This window comes from Lactuca sativa, chromosome 5 (assembly GCF_002870075.4).
Source record: "Lactuca sativa cultivar Salinas chromosome 5, Lsat_Salinas_v11, whole genome shotgun sequence".
Lineage (NCBI taxonomy): Eukaryota > Viridiplantae > Streptophyta > Magnoliopsida > Asterales > Asteraceae > Lactuca > Lactuca sativa.
The window spans coordinates 1,718,296-1,737,706 of record NC_056627.2 but is presented as its reverse complement, the minus strand read 5'-3'; the positions used below and the strand labels follow the sequence as shown (position 1 = coordinate 1,737,706).

At 42.9% G+C, this 19,411-nt stretch overlaps 1 pseudogene; it reads left to right on the top strand.

The window, feature by feature from the left end:
- LOC128126334 (uncharacterized) overlaps positions 1 to 19,411 on the top strand; it is a 56,420-nt pseudogene that overhangs the window by 4,396 nt on the left and 32,613 nt on the right.

Here is a 19,411-nt window from a genome sequence, read left to right as displayed (position 1 = left end):
TAATTATCGGTTGCTGTATAGTTTGTAGGGTTTCTGTGTAGAAGCACATATTCTGAGAATTCTATTTCAGAATTTTCACATGTAAGCTAGTTAACATACTTATGTTGCTAGTTGAAGTTAATTATGATAACTTATTCATTATGCATCCCTTTTCACACACAAACAGATAGTTTTTCAAGCTGTGGCAATTGATTAATGTTTTTTGAATAATGTCTTTTGAATCTGGAAAGGATATATCATAACAGATATATGATGTTTTTTTTGTAGATTTTACCGAAGAAATTTTGTGTTATGCATTTGCCTGAGCATGATACAACACTTATTCTTGTTGATGAATCTGGAAAGGAGTTTAAGACAAATTATTTGAAAGTAAGACATGGTTTAAGTGCTAGATGGAGGTGGTTTTCTATTGCACAAGGGTTACTTTAGAGTGATATTTTGTTTTTTCGTCTTGTTGTGTCACACCCCCAAACCAAGGATGGCAGAAACGTCCGGGGGTGGAGGACTTCATGTAGAGTATCACAACAACGAGTATAATAGTGCTCAAAGTAAATACAACCATCATAAATATAATTGAAAAAGTTACACTAAAGTATATGTTTACATGATTCAAATCAATTACATTATGATACAAAGTGAACTGTTTGACGATTTATCGTCCCATCCTCAAAACGTGGTTGATTTCCTGTTTCACTGAATTCCTGAGAATACAAGTAGTTTTGAAAAGTGTCAACACAAAGGTTGGTGAGTTCATAAGCTTTTGACAGTAAGAGTTTGAAAATCGATCTTTGTAAAGAGATGTATGTTACCAAGAAAATCCAATATTTTCCTTACAAAAGTTATGTAGTCCTAAATACCAGGACCGAAAATGAACAAATATTTGTCATACTTAAAATATAAAAGTGGTTTTAAATTGGCATAAAACCCTTTCTGATGTGAGAAAAATTCCGTAATGAATGATGTGTAGTCTTAAATACCAAGACCAAAAGTATACAATAAAGTATGTAATTGTTGATGTAAAAAGTGATTTTAAATCGACATAAAACCCCTTTTGATATGAAGGCGTACAAGTATTTTTCCATACTTAAAGTAATTTCAGTGAGCTAAATAGACATAACTCGCTAATTTAAAGTTAGAACCCGTAAACCTTATGATTGTTAATACCACATGTGAGCTATCATAACCATACTTGACATAGACGGCCTCGTAATACGACGTTCTTCAGGCGTCGCCGTTAAATGACACTTGTCACCACAGACCTGCCGGTCTAGCTGTTGCAAGCAGCTCTGGTGTGGGTTTGTCAAACCCAATATAGATCTATACACAACTATCACGTTCTCCCTACAAGAGACTCTGGTTACAATTTACAGGACTTTTTGACTTTGTTACTTTGGAAGTAACCCGAAGGGAATGACTCACAAATTTATTCATTAACAGAATTACGTGAACTAAACTGAAAACCTTTGGTAAATAAGTTTGAGAAGTAAATGATACATAAACTATACCTATTATAGTTTATCCACAACGTTTGTAATGTATAAGAATTCTTTTATGAAAATGCCTTAATGCTATGAATCCATAAACTATGCTCATTATAGCTTAATATACGTGTTCTAAATAAATGAATAATCTTATCATGAATGACTATGTTTCATTTTATGATGATAAACTAACAAGGAAATACATTCAATATTTAGAACTTATCGTTATACACTTTGCTCAACATAATACAAAGTGTTATGAAAGTTATAAGCTGTTAACAAATTTTCAACCTTTCTACACAGTTTTTGAAAAGTCATAGAAAAATCATACGAAGTCGAAAACTAGATCCGTAAATTCTGAGAGTTCCTAAAATGAGTCTAGTTTACTCATAATTTTTATCATGATTTTTAATGATCTCCAACTTGGTTGAAAAAGTCCATAATCACAGACTGGTCCGGATTGGTGTTTGAAATGATAGTCAGTTTTGTAAAAATCACCATAAATTGTAGAAAAATCGTATGGAGATGTGCAAGTAGTCATTTTAAAGCTGAGAACTGGAACTACTTACATGTAAAATAGTTTTGAAAACTAAAATGTTTAAGTTGTCCAAAACAGTCCGTGAATGGAGTTGAACTTTTCTGATGAAGGCTGTTAGAAAAGTGTAGTTATGTTCTTGGTGTTTTAACTTGTATTCCCCCCCTAAAAACTTGAGAAAACATGAAAAATATAGGGGTATGAACTCACCTTAATTGATTTCAGTAGGTAAGTGTTGAAGAAGAGAAGTGTTCAACCCAAGAAGACTTGAAGAATCACTTGAAGATTCGAAGATCTAACAAGAATGTGATGATGTTTGTGTAAGCAATCTTTGATTTTGAGTAGGAGGATGTGTAATAATCGTAAGAAAGATGATGATACTTACTAATTGTTGGAGAAGAGTCTTGGAGTATGACTTGAAATTCTCGAATTAGAGAGAAAAAGATGAGAGAGTTTGGAGTGTGATTCTTGGTAAAAATGAGAGAATGATTAAAGTGTGAGGAGAGAGGATGGATGTTCCAGCCCTAAGAACGTGGGAATAGTTGAAAATAGTGAGAAAGGACCTATGAAATGACTAGGGATGGGCTCGTGGTGAATAGTGACATGGAGTGGGTATGGGAGTGGTTGCTTGTGTCATAGAAATAAGTAAAGTCAAGACTCTACCTTTGTACTTCACCCACTCTCTTTTGGATAAGGTTTTATCCTTAAAAATGTGATTAATTAATAGTTAAGGCTCCTTATATGTTAAAATAAAGTTTTGGGTGAAAATCCCATCTTAAAACAATTAAAAACGGACCTAAAATGCAAATTTAGTCGAAAACCGGGAGAAAAAGGCTTCCCAGCGAGACCTCTCGGTCCTAGGCCGAGGTTCGGTCAGGCTGGTGCCGAGCCGGAAGCGAATGCGAGCCAGAAGAAGAAGGCGAAGGCGAGGCTTAGTCCGAGGGCTCGGTCCGAAGGTCAGAAGCGAGGGTTCGGCAGGTGTAACAGCCCGGAATTTCAGATATTGATATAATTATGTTTTTGGGGGTGATTTAAGAGGGGACTCGGCGAGTTGGAGCCTAGACTCGCCGAGTAGGATCGCAGACTTGGTCGCGGGTTCGCGACTGGACTCGACGAGTCCAGATATGGACTCGGCGAGTCGACGCTGTTCAGCAGAAACCCTAACCGTTCGGTTTTGGATCGTATATAACGCCCCTTAGGCCGTCATTGTCCGTCTTTTTGGTCGATTGAGAAGAACCCTAATCGTTGTGGACGTCTAGAGCAAGGGAGAAAGCTATTGGAACTTGGAAGAATTTGTTAGGCAAGAAGAAGAAGAATTTAGCCAAAGGAATATCAAGGAGGATCGAGTCCTGAGGTTTGGGGGACACAGAGAGTGCGTTTTCAGGTAACACTCGGACCATTTCTGTTATTTTGATGTGTATACGAATCTAGGGTTTATGAAACCCACTTAGTGATTAGATGGGTTATTATGTTATTACCCAGACGTTTATACCCCAGTAATAAGATGTTTAGAAGTCCAGAAAGTCCCATTATTGTATATCTCGGGACCATACGTAATTCAGGAAGCAGTTGCTCGTCTGCATGGCATGGACTCGCCGAGTTGTTCTTCAGACTCGGCGAGTGGCTTGAAGATTAACTGGGACTCGTCGAGTCGTTCTTCAGACTCGGCGAGTTGAGTCGGGGTGGCCCCACGATTCTTCCAGGAGGAACTCGTCGAGTAAAAAGGGGATACTCGACGTGTAGGAAGGGAATCATAAGGAATCGGTGAGTCAAGGGCGAGTGGACTCAGAGTCGTTGAACTCGGCGAGTCTTGGGGTGACTCGGCGAGTTAGGTCGCGGGTTAAGCGAAGTTCTGAGTATGGGGACTCGGCGAGTCATAGGGTTGACTCGGCGAGTAGGGTCAGTCAGGGGTTGACTTTGACCTTGTCTTTGACCAAGGATTTGACCAGTTGTCTTCCAGGGGTATTTTGGTAATCATGGGAGTTTATTGGGTTATTGTTTGATGTTCAGTGGAGGAGTTGTGTCAGAGTTCGGAGCAGCGGGATCTTATCTTTTCAGCCGTCAGTTCGAGGTGAGTTATCCTCACTATATCAACAGGGTCTAAGGCACCAAGGCCGCCCCTTTATTGTATTGAGATTCAGTTACGTTTATCATGTTAGTGCTGGTTGTGTCTGCATCCTGGTAGTTAGGATGGTACATGCTAGGGGACCTTGCAAAGGTCAGTTCTCGATATGTTGAGTAATGCTATGCTAGTGATCGAATAGGGCGGTAGCCCGGTTAGGGTAATGATATGCTATGTGATCTGTTTACTCGGTTTGTTGATTATGATTGTTATATGACTGTATGTTTTGTGCACATGGTTGTTTGGATTAGAGATGGGTTGAGGCGGGTCCTGCTTTGTGCTGTAGGCCAAGATACCCAGGGCGGACCGGTTGTTCCGAAGGCCCAGCGAGCGGTCCGGATAGGCTGTAGGCCCCACGAGGGCGGACCAGACGTGCCGAGGCTCGGAGAGTGGACCAGGATGACTGAAGGCCCGATGCGGGCGGACCAGTCACACTGTAGACTCGGAGAGTGGACCAGGTGGGTTGAAGGCCCAATGCGTGCGGACCAACCCCACTGTAGACTCAGAGGACATGACTAGACCCGGAGGATGGATCCGACGGACTGAAGGCCTGATAAGGCGGACCAGTCACGATAGACCCGATATGCATGATTGTTCTATGATCTGTTTTGTTATGTATGATTTATATGTTTTGGACCGGAAGGTCACGGCCTGGAAAGGCGTATGCGTGGTTGGTATTTTGGGGGTATCTCACTAAGCTTTCGGGCTTACAGTTGTGGTTTAATGTTTTTTTTTTGGGTTCTTCAGGAGACTGTGGCAAGGCGAAGGCGCGATCGTACCGTTCCTCATGATTTTGTAACAACGTGATTCTGGGAATACTTAAATGAATTATATTGAAAACCTTTTTGTGAACATTTTTAATGAAAACAGGGTTACTTTGAAAATTTTAAATTGGTTGTGTTTTCGGATGTTACAAGTTGGTATCAGAGCCTTGGTTTGAGTGAATTGGAGGAACACTTGTGTGACTCCAGTCTCAAATCGAGGAGAGTTTTCAAAAAGAGAAATTAAAATGGTTTTCAAAACAAGTAAAGGAGGACGCGGAGGTACGATCAGCCGGAGCCAGTAAGTAACCCCAAAATATCATACATGGCAATTGTTTATTTGAGCTTTGATAGAACAGCATGCTAGAGTTAGGCTAGGGATCTTCAGGATTTATTGATGAGTTGCCTGATTTATGATGCCTGCTAGCCTAGGGTTCCTTGCGAGAGATTCCTAGTGTTCCTCTAGTGGTGAGGATAGAGCGTTGTTATATGTGTCGCTAGGGTGTTGTGGGAGTACTTCATACAAATATGGGTTGGTGCGGAAGGTAGTATGGGCCCGTACTACTGAAAGCACGGACTCATACGCGTATCAGGGAAATCATGACCTCTAGGGTTGGGATGAGAGCTGGTTCCCGATTAGTGGAATATGTCTGAGATTGGTGTTTTATTTTCAGCATGGAGATTCCAGGGCACGCTGGGGGTGGATCCGGGCCAGGATCAGGAGCAGGAGAGGGAGCTCCAAGTGGGTCTGCACAACCAGAGGTTGTCAGTCAGATGAGTACGCAAGAGTTGGATGCGAGGATTCGCGAGATTCTGCATGATGAGGTTGCCGCAGTGATTCGGGCTGAGCTGCCAGAGTTGTTTGGGTCGATCAAGACCGCCATGGTGGAGTATTTTGATGAGCGTTATGCGGCTCTCACGGAGACGGCTGCCGCGGCGGCTACCGCAGCAGTAGCGGCGGCAGGAGGAGGAGCCAGTAGAGGTTTTCAGTATCGAGACTTCGATAATACGAAGCCTCCCACTTTTGATGGAGTTCAGGATCCGATCGTTGCTATGAGGTGGTTATCAGATGTGGAAGGATGTTTCTTCACTTGTTCATGCCCTGCTGATCAGAGGGTGAGGTGTGCTTTGAACCTGTTAAGGCTCGGAGCAAAGGATTGGTGGAGATTGACCACGGGATCGTATTCGGATGCGCAGAGGGCTGCGATTTCATGGGATCGGTTCAGGGAGATGTTCAGTACTCGCTATGTTCCACAGGTCGAGAGGGAGAGGTTGGCTCAGGAGTTCTTGGAGCTAAAGCAGGATTCGGAATCGGTGACGGAAATCACCAGGATGTTTACTGAGAGGGCGATGTTTTGTCCTGAGTTCGCTTCGGAGCAGGCTCAGATGTCCCGATATCTGAGTATGCTAAAGAGGGATATCAGACAGTTTGTGTCTGCGCAGAGGTGCGGGACTTTGTTGGAGTTGCAGGAGGCCGCCAGGCGGCGTGAGTTAGAGATTGAGTTACAGATGCGTGAGCTGAGGCAAGCTCCGGTTCAGTCGCAGCCGGCGACGAAACGGTCTAAGACCGTTGATTTCAGGATGGGAGATCAGGGTGGCCACGTCTGTGGTAAGTGTGGAAGGGGTCATGCCGGGGTTTGTCGGTCCGGTGGAGCATGCCGCAAGTGCGGGAAGGAGGGACACTATGCGAGGGATTGTCGGCAGTCGGTGCCGGTTCGGGATTTGAGGATATGCTATCATTGTCATCAGGTTGGACATTTGAAGGTCAACTGCCCACAGATTGCTGCAGGATCGGTGCAGGCTCCAGCACCGGCTACGCTGAGGATCACAGGTGGAGGTCAGGGTGGAGCGGAGCCCCCAAGGGCTTAGGGTCGTGTTTTTCAGCTTGCTGTTGCGGGTATGTTTCTTTCTGATGTTTTAATTATTTATGCTTGTTGTGGAGTATTGTTATCTGCTAGTTTCGTTGGTTGGCTATGGAAATTGTGTTTCGGGTTTCTTGTGGTATTCGTTGTTCCTTGAGGGATTGGCGAGTTGTGATCGGAATTTTGGTGTTAGTATCTTGTGTCCCTTGAGGGATCGTTATGGTTTTGGGATTGTACTTCAAGCCATCATTGATTATCTTTGAGAAGATTGGTGGCGGATGCGGTGTTAGTTTGGAGGCTAGTTGGATTCTGCAATCTGAGGAATGGAAAGATGAAGATTGAGTCGCTTTCGAGCGGGTTGTACGGCGTAGGAGCATGATTTGTATGAAAGTTGTCGGTACTGGTGAAACGCACTTGGAGTGCATGTGCTGATTCCTACGAGGTGCTTTGGGAGATCGGTGATGGCGACCGGTGATTTTCTGTCAGCGTCTTAAGTGGGGGAGAATTGGAAATTCCCTGGATGGTCGTTGGGCATGGGAGGTTGTTTAGCCGCTTGGGAATTCAGCGGTATTTCTATCAGATGAGAGCAGGCTCGGATGGGTGAGCAGTAGGCGTGCGGGGCGAAATACAGACCTAGAGCAGTTGATTGAGGAAGGCATGGGGGCAGGCCGGGATCGAGTATGTATGATGGAGGTAGAGTTCGGAACCCCTAGAGGGCTAGAACGGTATGCACGGGAGGATTTCCCGAAGAGATAATTGGAATGATGAGTGATTGTGGAGCGGTCCGGATAGACTGAAGGCCGGTAGGCGTACCAGTCAGGCCGAAGGCTCGGAGGACGGTCCAGTCAGATTGGCTGAAGGTTCTGAGAGTGGTCCAGATTGGCTGAAGGCCCGGGGAGGCGGTCCAGTCATGCTGAAGACTCTGCGGGTAATATTGAATCGGTTAGAGGCTATGGGTTGCGTATGTCGCGATGGGATTACATTGGGAGGTCTGGCCCCGGCTAGCGATCTTGAGCAGTGAAGGTAGTGCATGGGCTTGAGAGTCCTTGTGCTAAGAGCCAGAGTAGCGGTAATGCATGGATATTGGGTACGCCCTAAAGTGGTAATGTGGCGTAGGATGAGCACCATGGTGCCTGTCATGGTGGCTGGGCAGACAAGTGGGGTTTCACGGAGGTGAAAGCGGCAGTGTAGAGTTGCGATCGCAGTGGTCCGTCGAGGATCTTTGAGTAGTGTGTTGCGGCGGCGGAATATGAGTTTATTCGACTCGATATGTTGCTTTGGGCGCAGAGGGAATATCGCGACGTGGAGTCAGGGAGAGGAGTTAGGAAGGGATGCAGAGCAAGAGTTTTGGACTCTCAGTGAGATCATGATCAGGGTTCTGGGTATGTATCAGTGGTTTATCCTGGAAGGATGTTGTGGATATCGTCTATATATCAGGTTATCCGCACCTGAGGGTGCTAGAGCTAGATCGGCATGTAGGTGTGATTGCGATAGGAGAACTCGGGGGAGTTGCTCCGAAATGGAAGAATGAGTCTTTCGGTCATTATGCTAAGGGTAGAGTGGAATTTGGATCGGGAATCCGAGGGTGCGTGGCTTTATAGCCATGTGAGTCAAGTGGAAGATGAGAATAGGAACAGTAAGGCATCATGGGTAATTCTCGGTTGTTGAGTGTGGTTATCGGAGGGTACAGTGGGTGCCGGTTTGAGTAGGTGGTGGGAACACCGTATGGGATGAGAAAGTGAGCTTCTGGTTCTATGGTTGTACTTTGAGGGGCTTGGTTCGGTCAAGGTCAAGTGGCGCAGAGTGGGAAGTAGATTGAAGATGAGATACCGAAGGCTTCGAGGGCGAAGCCTAATTTAAGTGGGGGAGAGTTGTAACAGCCCGGAATTTCAGATATTGATATAATTATGTTTTTGGGGGTGATTTAAGAGGGGACTCGGCGAGTTGGAGCCTAGACTCGCCGAGTAGGATCGCAGACTTGGTCGCGGGTTCGCGACTGGACTCGACGAGTCCAGATATGGACTCGGCGAGTCGACGCTGTTCAGCAGAAACCCTAACCGTTCGGTTTTGGATCGTATATAACGCCCCTTAGGCCGTCATTGTCCGTCTTTTTGGTCGATTGAGAAGAACCCTAATCGTTGTGGACGTCTAGAGCAAGGGAGAAAGCTATTGGAACTTGGAAGAATTTGTTAGGCAAGAAGAAGAAGAATTTAGCCAAAGGAATATCAAGGAGGATCGAGTCCTGAGGTTTGGGGGACACAGAGAGTGCGTTTTCAGGTAACACTCGGACCATTTCTGTTATTTTGATGTGTATACGAATCTAGGGTTTATGAAACCCACTTAGTGATTAGATGGGTTATTATGTTATTACCCAGACGTTTATACCCCAGTAATAAGATGTTTAGAAGTCCAGAAAGTCCCATTATTGTATATCTCGGGACCATACGTAATTCAGGAAGCAGTTGCTCGTCTGCATGGCATGGACTCGCCGAGTTGTTCTTCAGACTCGGCGAGTGGCTTGAAGATTAACTGGGACTCGTCGAGTCGTTCTTCAGACTCGGCGAGTTGAGTCGGGGTGGCCCCACGATTCTTCCAGGAGGAACTCGTCGAGTAAAAAGGGGATACTCGACGTGTAGGAAGGGAATCATAAGGAATCGGTGAGTCAAGGGCGAGTGGACTCAGAGTCGTTGAACTCGGCGAGTCTTGGGGTGACTCGGCGAGTTAGGTCGCGGGTTAAGCGAAGTTCTGAGTATGGGGACTCGGCGAGTCATAGGGTTGACTTGGCGAGTAGGGTCAGTCAGGGGTTGACTTTGACCTTGTCTTTGACCAAGGATTTGACCAGTTGTCTTCCAGGGGTATTTTGGTAATCATGGGAGTTTATTGGGTTATTGTTTGATGTTCAGTGGAGGAGTTGTGTCAGAGTTCGGAGCAGCGGGATCTTATCTTTTCAGCCGTCAGTTCGAGGTGAGTTATCCTCACTATATCAACAGGGTCTAAGGCACCAAGGCCGCCCCTTTATTGTATTGAGATTCAGTTACGTTTATCATGTTAGTGCTGGTTGTGTCTGCATCCTGGTAGTTAGGATGGTACATGCTAGGGGACCTTGCAAAGGTCAGTTCTCGATATGTTGAGTAATGCTATGCTAGTGATCGAATAGGGCGGTAGCCCGGTTAGGGTAATGATATGCTATGTGATCTGTTTACTCGGTTTGTTGATTATGATTGTTATATGACTGTATGTTTTGTGCACATGGTTGTTTGGATTAGAGATGGGTTGAGGCGGGTCCTGCTTTGTGCTGTAGGCCAAGATACCCAGGGCGGACCGGTTGTTCCGAAGGCCCAGCGAGCGGTCCGGATAGGCTGTAGGCCCCACGAGGGCGGACCAGACGTGCCGAGGCTCGGAGAGTGGACCAGGATGACTGAAGGCCCGATGCGGGCGGACCAGTCACACTGTAGACTCGGAGAGTGGACCAGGTGGGTTGAAGGCCCAATGCGTGCGGACCAACCCCACTGTAGACTCAGAGGACATGACTAGACCCGGAGGATGGATCCGACGGACTGAAGGCCTGATAAGGCGGACCAGTCACGATAGACCCGATATGCATGATTGTTCTATGATCTGTTTTGTTATGTATGATTTATATGTTTTGGACCGGAAGGTCACGGCCTGGAAAGGCGTATGCGTGGTTGGTATTTTGGGGGTATCTCACTAAGCTTTCGGGCTTACAGTTGTGGTTTAATGTTTTTTTTAGGTTCTTCAGGAGACTGTGGCAAGGCGAAGGCGCGATCGTACCGTTCCTCATGATTTTGTAACAACGTGATTCTGGGAATACTTAAATGAATTATATTGAAAACCTTTTTGTGAACATTTTTAATGAAAACAGGGTTACTTTGAAAATTTTAAATTGGTTGTGTTTTCGGATGTTACAGCAGGCCATCAGAAGAGAAGGTTCGGTAGCCATTAGAAAAGAAGAGGTCAGATCCGAAAGGTGCCGAACGTTCGGGTTCGGTTGAGGCATGCGAGGTTCGGGCCCGAGAGGACCTTTCGGGTTCGGTTCAGCAGCCTTCGACTCAGAGGGGTTTCGGTTCCTAAGAGGGGTTTCAGCTTCTTAAGTCCGTTTTTCGCGTAGACTTCCGTTTTTGGGCTGTTTTCGCCAAATTCGAGGGTCGGAATGCCCCGAGTGATTATAGAAAGTTGGGAGAGATTTCGAGAGAGATTTGAGAGAGATTCCACATACTCAGAGAGATTTGGGAGAGATTTGACATATTTGGAGAGATTTCACTTACAGAGAGATATTTGGGAGAGATTTCATATTCTTAGAGAGATTTGGGAGAGATTTGACATTTTTGGAGAGATTTCTCATACAAAGAGATATGTGGGAGAGATTTCATATTCTTAGAGAGATTTGGGAGAGATTTGACATACTTGGAGAGATTTCACATACAGAGAGATATTTGGGAGAGATTTCACTTTCTTAGAGAGATTTGGGAGAGATTTGACATACTTGGAGAGATTTCACATACAGAGAGATATTTGGGAGAGATTTCATATTCTTAGAGAGATTTGGGAGAGATTTGACATTCTTGGAGAGATTTCTAAAATACAAAGAGATATGTGGGAGAGATTTCACATTCTTAGAGAGATTTGGAAGAGATTTGACATTCTTGGAGAGATTTCTCATACAAAGAGATATGTGGGAGAGATTTCACATTCTTAGAGAGATTTGGAAGAGATTTGACATTCTTGGAGAGATTTCTCATACAAAGAGATACGTGGGAGAGATTCGACATTCTTAGAGAGGTTTCTCATACAAAGAGAGATTTGGGAGAGGTTTCACATACTTAGAGAGATTTGGGAGAGATTTGACATTCTTGGAGAGATTTCTCATACAAAGAGAGATTTGGGAGAGATTTGACATTCTTGGGGAGATTTCTCATACAAAGAGAGATTTGGGAGAGGTTTCACATACTTAGAGAGATTTGGGAGAGATTTGACATTCTTGGAAAGATTTCTCATACAAAGAGAGATTTGGGAGAGATTTGACATTCTTGGAGAGATTTCTCATACAAAGAGAGATTTGGGAGAGATTTCACATTCTTGGAGAGATTTGGGAGAGATTTCTGATAAGAAGAGATGGAGTGAAAACGATTGAGAGAGGTTTCATTGGTGACTTTTTGAGTGTCCGGGTTCGCACTGCAAGGTCCGTAAACCCCGTTAAGCCTTGTTTAAGGATCTTGCATACTCCCGATGAGTATGTAACATTGTTTTATCGGTTTGGCTCTCCACGTACCACCGTTTTAGGTTAAGGAGATCTAGATGTACGCACTTTTCGATTTATGATCTCTCATTAGAATAGAGAGTTGTTTAGAAATTACATAACGTAAACTCTAATACTCACGGCAAATTGAGTTGACCGGTTTGACTTGTTGACTTTAGTTGACTTTGACTTGACCAAAAATTGATGTTTGTCACATCATCCCCCCGTTAGAGGGAATTTCGTCCCGAAATTTTGAACTTAGGCAAGGAGTGGGCATGAACAATCGAGCCATGATGTGGGGATATTTCCTAATCGACTGATTCTCGCGCCTCCAAGTGGCTCCAGGTCCTTGGATAGTATTCCTGCGAACTTTCACTAATGGGGAGCAGCGTTGCTGCGTTCGCTTAACCTTTCGGTCCATGGTCACTATGGTTTTTTCACGAAGGTGAGGCTCTTGTGGAACTCGATTTCGTCGAGGAGGATTACAAGAGTCTCGTCGAATAGATACTTCTGCAAGTTCGGGACACGTCGAGTAGAATGTACTTTACCAAACTCACGGGAGTAGATTGAAGTTGCGATTACAAGGCTGATTCTTGCAAGAATCTCGAAAGGCATAATTATCTGGGGTTTTGGCTTTCCACGCTCTCCAAAGCGTACTAAACCTGCCCAGAGTGAGGTTTCCAGAGGAATTTGGTCTCTTATTCTGGAGTTCCAAAGGTTTCTTCCTTTTGCTTTTCTTTCCAGTCAAGGGTTGCTCCTTTATGGTCAAAGTCGTAAGGGGATTCTGAAATTTACGAGAAGTCCCAAAGGGAATAAGACGGTAAGTCAGCGAGACCCGAAAGTTTTGGGGTATTCCTGCTGACGTCTTTTGCGCTGACTGTTTTCTCAACGGTTTCGATCAATTGAAAGAGTCCTTAAGGATTTCCACATTGATAAGGATGTGTCTTAGGAATTTGAGTCCTCAATTCCAAAACTCGTATCTAGAGAACTTCGGGTAAAGCTTCTCTGATCGCATTGCTTTCGCGGTTTGTTGTAGCTGCTCTCCCTGGTTTCCTTCTTACTACGAGGGTAGATAAGCAAGTCACTTACAATGACAACGACGAACTGATCCTAGTAAGAATGGCACATCCTATGAATACTGTTAACGGGTTGGTCCTATCCGAGGGGGTATCACTACGGACTTGCAGCGTCCGCATCGAATTTGAAGGGTTGTCCTCGGACACCCTTTTTCCAATACTCACGACCGGTGATATTCGGATCTCAGGTCCGATTCCTAAAGGGTACCTCGTTCCTTGTGGTTGGTCGGCCTATTCGTTTATGTGAGGCAGATAGTAAAGGTTTCTACTGGAGATATTGTCGGGGCCTCTGAAGTCGATGAAACTATGAGCAATTTGCTTTTCTATTTGAAGAATAAGACCAGAGCTTTCCAGGGTGAGAAGCTTGGTTCTTCAATTTCATTATTGAGTAGTTCGACAGGTTTGACCTAAGAGTTCTTGTAGCTCGGTAGGAAGCATGTGGGTTTGGTTTTCACGACTAGACCTTTTTGGATAGTAGAACATTCACTCGCCCTCCTGGGCAACCTTGGCCCGAAGTTCATGGCAGAACCTGTACCATATCTGTCCCAAGCTTCTGTGCTTGAACCTTGTCTGCTACATGCGTGACATTCCCAAAGGTCTCCTGTAAGTACTTGTGATAAGGTTTCGGGAAGTATAACACTCCTCTAGTGCGTGTTTTGGAGTTCCACAGCGAGAGATGACCCGGAGGTCCGTGCTGGATGTTTATGAGAGACGAAGGTTTCGATGTTTGGGGGGGTTAGGTGAAAGGTCCTTTTGTAGACGTTAAATCGGGAAGATGAGGGCTATATCAATGAAAATTGGATGATGAAAGCAATATCTTTTTAGATAAAATGAGTTAAGCTGTATTCGCAAGAAGAGATCACTAGAGTGATAGAGTATCTTGTGTTTCTTTTTAGGGTGATTCATTTTGTTTGAGGTTATCATTATTGTAGATGATTCACACAATAGTGTCTAGCACTAGCAGTGGGTGTGTTTCGAGAATCAGTAATGATATTTGACATCATGATCCCTGACAGGTCTCCCTATGATCGAACGGTATCTGAACGTCGTATGTAAGTTGATGTTGGCGAGATTGTCGAGTGGGTGGCCCCACTTAGTTCTTACTGCTAGACACGGAATAGGAGTCAGGATGGAATTATTTGTTTCATGACTTCGGTATTTTGATTATAATTAACCTCGATGTATGTACAAAGTCATCACATCTTACAGGTAATGATCCTAAAATCATATATGAATGTCTTTTGTTTGATTTGAACGAGAGAGTATTTTAACTACTTTTAGAAAGACGGTGACTTTAGCAAGCATACCAAATTCATTACAAATATATGGTACTTAAACGTTTTTGTCGTTGGAACATTAAAAAAGTCCTAATATGGTTCTCTATTACCCTTGCTAGTTCGTTTGCTATACTCCTCCGTTTTCCCTGTCATTCCTCTCAGTTGGACAGTTTCTCTTGAAGTGTCCCGTTTTGCCACATAGGAAGCACACTGGAATTACTTTGGTAATGGGTGTTGAAGTGATGTACTGAGTCGGGGTCCTACAGAAACGGGCGGTGTGCTCTTTCCTGTTGCATTTTTTACAGTGCATTTCTCGACAAGCCCCATGGTGATGGAAACCACACTTGACACACTTTGGGAGTGATCCCTCATATGGTCTGGCCGGCGTATGGGTGGCAGACCCTGTGGCTAGTGTCGAGGCATGTGTCGTGACTACTGTTGTAATGGTGGGGGTGGCCATAGGTTGTTGTCTTTTAGTGGATCTTTGAGATTGGTGGCGCTCTTTCATGTTCCAAAACTTTCTCTTCTTGCTCGTAGGTTTGTGGCCCGAGGTATTTTCGTTGGCAGGCACCTGTTGGTGCTCCTGATTGTTACCATAATCTGTATTGTCAGTACCGCTTCCACTCCTGCTGGCGTTGTTAGCGTCAAATTGCGCCATGACGGCTGTCACGGCTGCCGTGACTGCAGCCTGAAAAGTAGCAGCGTCTATCTGCAGAGTTGGCGCCTTACTAGTTGGTTGGTTGCCTCTTGGTGAAGACATAGCTCTGTTTCACTATGAAAAACATATTTGTTAGTGGAAATGATTATCTCAAGTGCATCCTAACGATTTATATTTACACATATAAATTTTTGCACATTACTGTACTATTCCTAGTGTTTCCGCTAACATTCTTGAAATGGAGTTACAGCAGTGGGTAGGGGTAGGTTTCATACGGGCGTTAAGCTTTACTCATCTTAGAATCATGTGTGTCCAAACACGCTTGGCTGAGGAGTTTTGATGGGACCCGGTGTATTAGTGTTGGTATGATAATGAGTTTTTAGAATGGCTATACGTCGCGAGTTTCTAACTAAGTTTTATCTTATATCGATTTGTAATGTCATTCGGTCGTTAAGGGCGTTCTGAAAACAATTCATAACGGGAGTCTTTATATGGTAAACCCATGAATTTTTAGTAGTTTTGTATCCAAGTGAACCCTTATACTTGACCCAAGCTAGGTCCTTATTATGACCAATTGATGTATGCTTAGTTATATAATTAAGGCTAAGTAGTCCTTCGAGTCTGTTAGGTATGTCCTAAGCCCATCTTGTTAATATGACTGTAGTAATTTGGGTTTTGGTGAAAATTTTTGACCTAGATGTAGGTTTACCTCACATCTGTGCATGGAAAAGTTTTGATATCAACTAGATCCCTCGTTTAGTATGACCGCTTAAATCCTAGTGTCATGCTTACGCCTAGAATAGAGTAGCACCAACGCATACTCACGAATATAATTTACAAGGTCTTGTGAGAGGTATGAACTCTACTTACGACGATCTGTCCCTTGCGATGCATGAGGCAAAGTCGATGCACCTTGCAAATCGATGCTTGGCTGCAATCCTCTTCTCTTTGAATGTTATGTGTCTACCCCTTTACTCTCTTACCTCTGCCTGAGTGGTGATAAGGTCCTAAATAGAGAGTTGGTCTTCGAAATAGTAGTCTATTTCCGACTCTCGGGTACGTGAGACAGTAGGGCCTATAGTAGCGTGCAGTTTCCGAACTCGGGTTATAGTCTACCTGCTTTAATCCCCGATGTTCGCGATCTGCCGGGTCTTCGCCGGGAGGGCTCTGTCAGTCGGTCCCCTGTGGTTGAGGTCATAGCACCCTCGTTGGTCTCCACATGGTGGTTGTTGCCGTTGCTATCGACATTCAACCCTCGATCACGATTGCCCAACGGGGCACAGGTTCAATGTAGTCGAAACGGTTTGCGGAAACCCTTGCTATGCATGAAGGATTGATTACCTCTGGTTACGCTTCTGATTCTCCTCATAACCATTCACCATTTCTTGGGTTCGGATTGGGAAAGTAGGGGTCGTCCGGTAAGTAGGATCTTGTTATGTTGTACTTGCGAGAATAAGAGTGGAAGAGATAATTACTAGGCGTCTAACTATATAATTAATTACTTATAGGGGTGATCCTTATTAGTTACTTCTATGATGACATAGTTCATACTAATTACATATAACAAGATATGATAGACCTTCGAATAAGTGATCCTACCCTAGATCCACATCCAAACAAGGAAAAGGAAGTAAGGCAATGACCACAAATTCTAAGTATATGATTTCTAAGTTATATAATATCTTAGGGTATCCACTTAGGGGCTATAGATCTATTATTAAGGATCTATTTAGTTTTAATATAAGTAATTATAATAACGCAAAATACCCCAATGGTATTTCATTGTGGTAGTGTTGGTAAGTTTTTAGACTTGTTGCCATATCACAACCATTCTTGGGCATGTGTTAATCACTCCTCGGACTAGCATAGTTGATCAGGCTATGCCACTCCCAAGACTAACCATACATCCCCGAGCTTACCTGTGATATCCAACAATCATTACTTTTGTTTTGTTCTAGAATGATGCTGACCTTAGTATGTATGCATGCCTGTATACTTTTAATAAGAAACTACTTATTTCTAAAAGTGTAGTTGTTTTGAAAACTTTAAATCAGAGACTCTAGTCCCAATGCATTTATAGTTTGTATATCTTATGTGGTTCGATATACTGAGTTCACTATAAACAATGCTCTGATACCAATCTGTCACACCCCCAAACCAAGGATGGCGGAAACGTCCGGGGGTGGAGGACTTCATGTAGAGTATCACAACAACGAGTATAATAGTGCTCAAAGTAAATACAACCATCATAAATATAATTGAAAAAGTTACACCAAAGTATATGTTTACATGATTCAAATCAATTACATTATGATACAAAGTGAACTGTTCGACGATTTATCGTCCCATCCTCAAAACGTGGTTGATTTCCTGTTTCACTGAATTCCTGAGAATACAAGTAGTTTTGAAAAGTGTCAACACAAAGGTTGGTGAGTTCATAAGCTTTTGACAGTAAGAGTTTGAAAATCGATCTTTGTAAAGAGATGTATGTTACCAAGAAAATCCAATATTTTCCTTACAAAAGTTATGTAGTCCTAAATACCAGGACCGAAAATGAACAAATATTTGTCATACTTAAAATATAAAAGTGGTTTTAAATTGGCATAAAACCCTTTCTGATGTGAGAAAAATTTCGTAATGAATGATGTGTAGTCTTAAATACCAAGACCAAAAGTATACAATAAAGTATGTAATTGTTGATGTAAAAAGTGATTTTAAATCGACATAAAACCCCTTTTGATATGAAGGCGTACAAGTATTTTTCCATACTTAAAGTAATTTCAGTGAGCTAAATAGACATAACTCGCTAATTTAAAGTTAGAACCCGTAAACCTTATGATTGTTAATACCACATGTGAGCTATCATAACCATACTTGACATAGACGGCCTCGTAATACGACGTTCTTCAGGCGTCGCCGTTAAATGACACTTGTCACCACAGACCTGCCGGTCTAGCTGTTGCAAGCAACTCTGGTGTGGGTTTGTCAAACCCAATATAGATCTATACACAACTATCACGTTCTCCCTACAAGAGACTCTGGTTACAATTTACAGGACTTTTTGACTTTGTTACTTTGGAAGTAACCCGAAGGGAATGACTCACAAATTTATTCATTAACAGATTTACGTGAACTAAACTGAAAACCTTTGGTAAATAAGTTTGAGAAGTAAATGATACATAAACTATACCTATTATAGTTTATCCAAAACGTTTGTAATGTATAAGAATTCTTTTATGAAAATGCCTTAATGCTATGAATCCATAAACTATGCTCATTATAGCTTAATATACGTGTTCTAAATAAATGAATAATCTTATCATGAATGACTATGTTTCATTTTATGATGATAAACTAACAAGGAAACACATTCAATATTTAGAACTTATCGTTATACACTTTGCTCAACATAATACAAAGTGTTATGAAAGTTATAAGCTGTTAACAAATTTTCAACCTTTCTGCACTGTTTTTGAAAAGTCATAGAAAAATCATACGAAGTCGAAAACTAGATCCGTAAATTCTGAGAGTTCCTAAAATGAGTCTAGTTTACTCATAATTTTTATCATGATTTTTAATGATCTCCAACTTGGTTGAAAAAGTCCATAATCACAGACTGGTCCGGATTGGTGTTTGAAATGATAGGCAGTTTTGTAAAAATCACCATAAATTGTAGAAAACTCATATGGAGATGTGCAAGTAGTCATTTGAAAGCTAAGAACTGGAACTACTTACACCTAAAACAGTTTTGAAAACTAAAATGTTTAAGTTGTCCAAAACAGTCCGTGAATGGAGTTGAACTTTTCTGATGAAGGCTGTTAGAAAAGTGTAGTTATGTTCTTGGTTTTTAAACTTGTATTCCCCCCCTAAAAACTTGAGAAAACATGAAAATATAGGGGTATGAACTCACCTTGAGTGATTTCAGTAGGTGAGTGTTGAAGAAGAGAAGTGTTCAACCCAAGAACACTTGAAGATTCGAAGATCTAACAAGAATGTGATGATGTTTGTGTAAGCAATCTTTGATTTTGAGTAGGAGGATGTGTAATAATCGTAAGAAAGATGATGATACTTACTAATTGTTGGAGAAGAGTCTTGGAGTATGCCTTGAAATTCTCGAATTAGAGAGAAAAAGATGAGAGAGTTTGGAGTGTGATTCTTGGTAAAAATGAGAGAATTATTAAAGTGTGAAGAGAGGATGGATGTTCCGGCCTTAAGAACGTGGGAATAGTTGAAAATAGTGAGAAAGGACCGATGAAGTGACTAGGGATGGGCTGGTGGTGAATAATGACATGGAGTGGTTGCTTGTGTCATAGAAATAAGTAAAGTCAAGACTCTACCTTTGTACTTCACCCACTCTCTTTTGGATAAGGTTTTATCCTTAA